At 45.7% G+C, this 6,164-nt stretch overlaps 1 long non-coding RNA gene across 1 annotated transcript; it reads right to left on the reverse strand.

Moving 5' to 3' along the window:
• Positions 1-3,707: 3,707 nt before the first annotated feature.
• Positions 3,708-5,004, reverse strand: LOC310845169. The gene is made up of 2 exons (XR_014564537.1): positions 4,160-5,004; positions 3,708-4,025 (listed from the first exon to the last, which is right to left on the reverse strand). It is a non-coding gene; the product is annotated as an uncharacterized lncRNA (long non-coding RNA).
• Between the last annotated feature and the right edge of the window lie 1,160 nt (positions 5,005-6,164).

Here is a 6,164-nt window from a genome sequence, read left to right on the forward strand (position 1 = left end):
ATTCCAGTTGATTAACGTACTCTTGGCACATATCTGGGAAAACTTTGACACCTGCATCACTGCTGGTGGCCACACGGCTTTTTCAAGTCTAGGAATCCAGCAAACGATTCCTACAGCACCTCGTTCACCGGTCAGCGTAGGACTGTTGGGTTACAGCCAGGGATGTCCAACTGATAGATCACAGGGTGTTCCTGGTAGATCCTGGTCGATCTCTGTCCCTTCAGTAATCTCCTTACGAAAGAGCCAAACCCCCCCCCCCAACTTTGGCTTCCTAAAGCTCCACAACTTTAGGTAGATCACTGCTAGTCTTTTTACAACAATGGCTAGATCACTGCCAGTTTTTTTTATACTGTGAGTAGATCGCAGTCTATTGGGAGCTGGACGTCCCTGGATTACACCAATCCAGCCTGCAGTCCATGCATTCTGCTTCCCTATTCGGGGATGGAGTGATTGTCTCAGTTCAATTCATGTAGAAACATAGAACTGTTTCCTCGGGGGACGCCCTCCCAGCAGATGCCAAGGCAATAAACAACTATTTTACTTTTAAAAGACAACTGAAGGCGGCCCTGTTTAGGGAAGTTTTTAATGTCTGATGCTGTATTGTTTTTAATATTCGGTTGGAAGCCACCCAGAGTGGCTGGGGAAACCCAGCCAGATGGGCGGGGTATAAATAATAAATTATTATTATAATAGGGACACGGGTGGCACTGTGGGTTAAACCACAGAGCCTAGGGCTTGCCGATCAGAAGGTCGGTGGTTCGAATCCCCATGATGGGGTGAGCTCCCATTGCACGGACCCAGCTCCTGCCAACCTAGCAGTTCAAAAGCACGTCAAAGTGCAAGTAGATAAATAAGTACCGCTCTGGCAGGAAGGTAAACGGCGTTTTCGTGCGCTGCTCTGGTTCGCCAGATGTGGCTTAGTCATGCTGGCCACATGACCCAGAAGCTGTACGCCGGTTCCCTCGGCCAATAAAGCGAGAAGAGTGCTGCAACCCCAGAGTCGTCCGTGACAGGACCTAATGGTCAGGGGTGCCTTTACCTTTATTATTATTATTATTATTATTATTATTATTATTATTATTATTATTATTATAGTCCAGCTCCCTGCAATGCAGGAATCTTGGCTAAAGCATTCCTGAGAGATGGCCATCCCACCTCAGCTTAAAAACCTCTAAGGAAAAACCTCCCACTTCCCGAGGGAGACCGTTCCACTGTCAGCTCTGTCAGAAAGCCCTTTCTGTCAGAAAGTTCAGCGGGCGGGAATCTCCTTTCTCAAAATCCAAATCCATTGGATCGGTTGGGTCCTCCCCTTTGGAGCAGCAGAAAACCAGCTTGCTCCCTGCCTCCATCTTCCACCTGTTGTTATTTTATCAGCATCATCAACAGGTCATGAGCCCGGAACAGGTGTAGTTAGTCAGTTACCTTACCTGCCCTGCACTTTTTCAGTTGACCTTCCCTGTTGGGTTTCTAGTCTTATCTGTTTCATGTAAGTGTCAAGCAAGACTGTTAAGAGGCTATAAAGCTGCCATTCATGATTCAGCTCAGTGATGGAGCATCTCTTTTGCATGCAGAAGAGACCCATTCTGAAGTCTTTGAGAGCTACGCCCAGTCAGGGCAGACAAGGGTGGTCCAATCCTATTTTGGAGGCCCTTAGCAGCATTCAAGAAAAAACATCTTAAAAACCATTTAAAATCAAGGTTTGTGTCCTGCGTTTAACAAGCATACATCTGTTTGTGCCTTAGTTTAATCATTAAATCTCTTAAATGTGTATTTCACTATATACAAGGTGTGACTGGAAAGTTTGGTGAATGGCCACAGAAATCGGACAGCAAGAAATATTCAAACATACACACCTTACAGGCCTTCAAAGTAGGGCCCCTCTGATACAATGCACCGTTGACAACGTTCGTAGAACTGTCAGAAACTTCTGAAGTCCCTCTTTTCGTACTGCTTTCAGTTCCCTCATCACAGCAGCTTGGACGTGTGAAATGTTGGAAAATCTGTGCCCTTTCAGTGAAGATTTCCGTTTCGGAAAAAGAAAAAATTCTGATTGGAACAGATCAGGTGAATATGGACGGTAGGACAATTCAGTAACCTCAGTAACGATTTATGCAATTCTTCCGCTATCATTCAGACGGACAAATGCCGATCCACAAACTCATGGACTCTGTCGACATTTGCCGCTGTTCTGCTCGTCGACGGTCTGCCAGACTGAGGGTCATCTTCAATGGTTTGCTATCCTTCACGGAAACATTTAAACCATTCACACACCGTCTTTCGAGTTACATTTCGTGGGTTTGCGATGCCAAGTGTATGTTTGAATATTTCTCGCTGTCCTATTTCTGTGACCATTCACCGAACTTTCTGGTCACACCTTGTATTTAATTAAATATACTGTGTATATTAAATGTACTGTGCACACTTTATGACACGGAAATTTAATTCAGGGTGTGGTCTGCGGCTTCTGTGCCAAAGTCCTATTGCAGTTCACTTGATCTGAGTCCACCTTACAATAGACGAGTGGGCTGGCTGCATAGGCGGCAACATCTCATGTTCCTGACCTGTAGATGAAGTCGAAGGAGATGTTGCCACTTTGAACTGTCCCCCCTCCCAGCTAAATAACTATGCCCGGTTGCCATTGACCCCCTGACAGGGCTTTCTCGGTGGTGGCTCCCCATTTGTGGGATGCCCTCTCTGGTGAGACACGTTCTTCTCTCTCTCTCTCTACTGATTTTTGGGAGAAATTTCAATACCTTCCTGTTCATACCAAACACTTGACAGCTGCCCACCGCAACCTTGAAATTAGCAACTGGGAAGGAAGGCGTGTGATTTTTTTTTTAAAAAAAAATGTTTCAGATGGTTTCCATGCCCTTAAACAGGTTTTGTTTTATTTTCAGTTGCATTGCTTTAGCCTTTTGATGTTTGCTAGCCTGGGCTCCTTTGTATTTGATATACAAATTATACACCAGGTGAAAATGCTCCTCTTTAACCAGGCCTTTGGCTGATTGACATCCATGCCCTTTGTGTTGCGGAACAATGAATTATTGGGTTGTTCTTATTTTGATTATATATTTTGTGTTTTTTATGTTGTGATTTTGTCTTGTGAATCACCCTGAGATCTGCGTGCATAGGGCAGTATACAATTTTAGTAAATAATAATAATAATAGAATTGCAAAGTTAGAAGTAACTCCAAAGTTCCTCTAGCCCAACTCCTTGCAATGCAGGAATCCCAACTACATAATCCCTGACAGGTGGCCACAAAATCTCTGCTTAAAACCTGCAAGAAGGGGGAGTCCACCACTTTCTGAAGGGAGTCCGTTCCACAGTCAAACAGCTCTTACCGTCAGAAAGTTCTGGCAGATCATAATCATATAGACTCTGTCTCACTGATGCACTAGTTTTCTACTTGCGGGGAAGGACAGGGGTGTGGGTGGGTGTCCATTTACTTGATGCTGGGGGAGCATTCAACCAGGTCTACTGACTGACTGGCTGCAGTCCTAAATGCTGCGCATGGTTTTATTTGCCTCATTCTGCTTTATGCATCTTATGAGATCCAATGGGTTTTCTTGTTACACGGACACAGAATTGCGGCGTAAAACCTGCAGGGAACTTTTGGGTATGTATAAACAACCCCCCACAACACCCAGCGGAATCGTGCTTGCTTTGAATTTCCACGCCGGCCCTCTCACATTTGCAACCAATCTCCTTTCTTCTTTTTAGCACAAACTTTTATTTAGAAACCCCAAAAATATCCATAAATCTTATGGCAATCATATGTACAACTCCACTATGTAGAAGCAACACACAGAGAAAGAGAGATCTGCAAGCATCCACACTGTTTCTGAGTGTGCAACGGAACCTGCTATAAATAATAGACATTCGGAGACACTGCAGACACATATAAATTATAGCACGTGTGTCTTCTCATAAATAGAGATTGCAGAAGGATTTCCACCGCAGGCGATGGTCGTCAGGCGCAGCCCGGGATGAGATACCGTGCCAGCCGCTCCCACTGGAAGTGAAACTGAGCAGGAATAAAAAAAATCTGTTGCTTCTTGGAGGGAGGGGCAAGTGTCCCTCCTCCCCTCCCCCTTGGAAAAAAAATCATCATCATAAATTAAAAGTTTCACAGTAATAAGCGTCACTCAAAAGTCTGACCGGAGTCTTTGTCGTTGGAACGACCCACAGCACAAGGAGCCATTTCCTGGAGCCGGCTCTGTCATTGGGGAGTGTGAACAACTTTTCTATGCAACTGCTACACTAAGGAAAGAGGGAAACATCATGCAGGTGGCTACAGAGAACAGCCAATGAGCAAAACTCATCTCACCCCAGCTGTACCAGATGTTTTGTTCCTGGCTGTGGCATCGCCCAATATTAAGTCCCCAATCACGCTGTGGGCTGGCTGGCACATGTTCAAACCCCTCTCTGAAACATTCTGCCTTCCACCAGTTCAAGCAACCGGCCACATCCTAAAACGTTCCAAATCTTCTCCAATCAACATGAAGAGATGTGGGTCAGAATTGCCCCATGCCTTTCCCAACTCATCCAAGCCCCCTTTGCATTGCAGCAAATCGCGCCCAAAGGATCTCTTCGCACTCCTTCCAAATAAAACGAAGATTCCTGAATTTCAGCACTTCAGGGGCACTTTTAATTAAAATCAAGTGAAATTGGATGGCGCTTTGAAGATGTCTTAAGGACCGGCTTGCCAAATGTATATTATTTACTTATTGGATAAGGACATTCTTAAAAACGAAGACAGCCAACTCTGCCACAGCAGGAACAAAACATCTGGTACAGCTGGGGTGAGATGGGACAGGATGAGAGAGGAGGCATCTTTTGGCCAATTTACCACTTGTAGGGGACCAAGCAAGATGAGGTGGTTCCCCAACATCAAAGCCGGGAGGAAGCGCCTGCCTCAGGCGGTACAAGTGCGAGAGGCGGCGCTCTGCCAGCGAGGGAGCTGTTCTGGCGCACAGCATTGCCACTCGTCTTTTCTGTCCCCAGGGGAGCACCGGGGTTCCCACCAGGGTCCGGCGGTGGCAGCAGAAGTGGTGGGATGCAAAAGGGAGCAGGGCAATTCCCATTTCGCCGCAGGTGGCAAAATAGGATGGGCCGCCCCTGCCCGACATCAAGGGGAGTGAAGTAGGTGAGAGTCAATTACAGCAAAATTCGAGGTAGCGTTTAATTGGAGATTGTAGTTTCAACAGCAAGAGGTTGGCTGATTAGGACCTAGTCAATACTGGGCGCGAAATGGCAACGGCTAAGTTACAATTGGCAGGCAATCAAAAACACCTCATGGCTTTTCCCTTATCTAAATAATCTTCCTTTGTTGAATTTTGGAGTTTCTTATAATTTGTCAGAAGCGTTTGTCCCCTGCCTATCGTTGGATCAATCTTATTTTATTACTCTGGATTCTGCCTGTTCCTTTTTAAGTATGGACTTAAAATATGGGATTGGGATAGGACTAAAGGGTGGGTGGGTGGCCAGGGGCTGGAACAGCATATAAATGTACCTGTGTGTGCAAAACTTGCCCGGTTTCACACCAGGGTGTTGGGAGGAAGCAGTTTCTCATCTCGTAACTTCTATGAAAGAGGCACATGGTGCCCGATGTACGTTCCGCCCAATAACAGAGCCGGCTCGAGATCCTGGGATCGGCTGTTGCCCAGACAGGTCACAAGGATAAAAATGCATCTGGAACACACTGACCGATCCCTGCTTTACAGGGAAAACTCTAGGTAAGAAATGCATTCTTATTCAACCATAACTTATCTTTTAAAAGTTAAATATACCCCCCCCATGTGATACAGTCAGCCAAGAGGGGGGACTTGCTGTTGCCCCTCAAATGGAAGACAATTGTTGGATGTGTTTTCGTTCTTTCAATTTTGGATGCGTTTCTTGTTTTAAGTTACCACACAGAGAGAAAATACACACACAAAAACCCCTCTCCCCTCATGGTGACACTTCTTTTCTCCTTTAAAACAAAACTGGCCTCGGTTTATAGGGAGAGGAAGAGTTCATATTTCAAGTGTTGGTTCAAAAACTCGTTCCGCTCTCTTTTGAACGGTCTGCTCTTTCGCACATACACAAACGCACACACAGAGTTGTGTCTTAGCTTCGGGACCAGCCCTCAGCTGAAAAGTATGCCGCAAAACCAACGGCAACA

This window comes from Podarcis gaigeae (genome assembly GCF_964106915.1).
Source record: "Podarcis gaigeae genome assembly, chromosome: 5".
Classification (NCBI taxonomy): Eukaryota; Metazoa; Chordata; class Lepidosauria; order Squamata; family Lacertidae; genus Podarcis; species Podarcis gaigeae.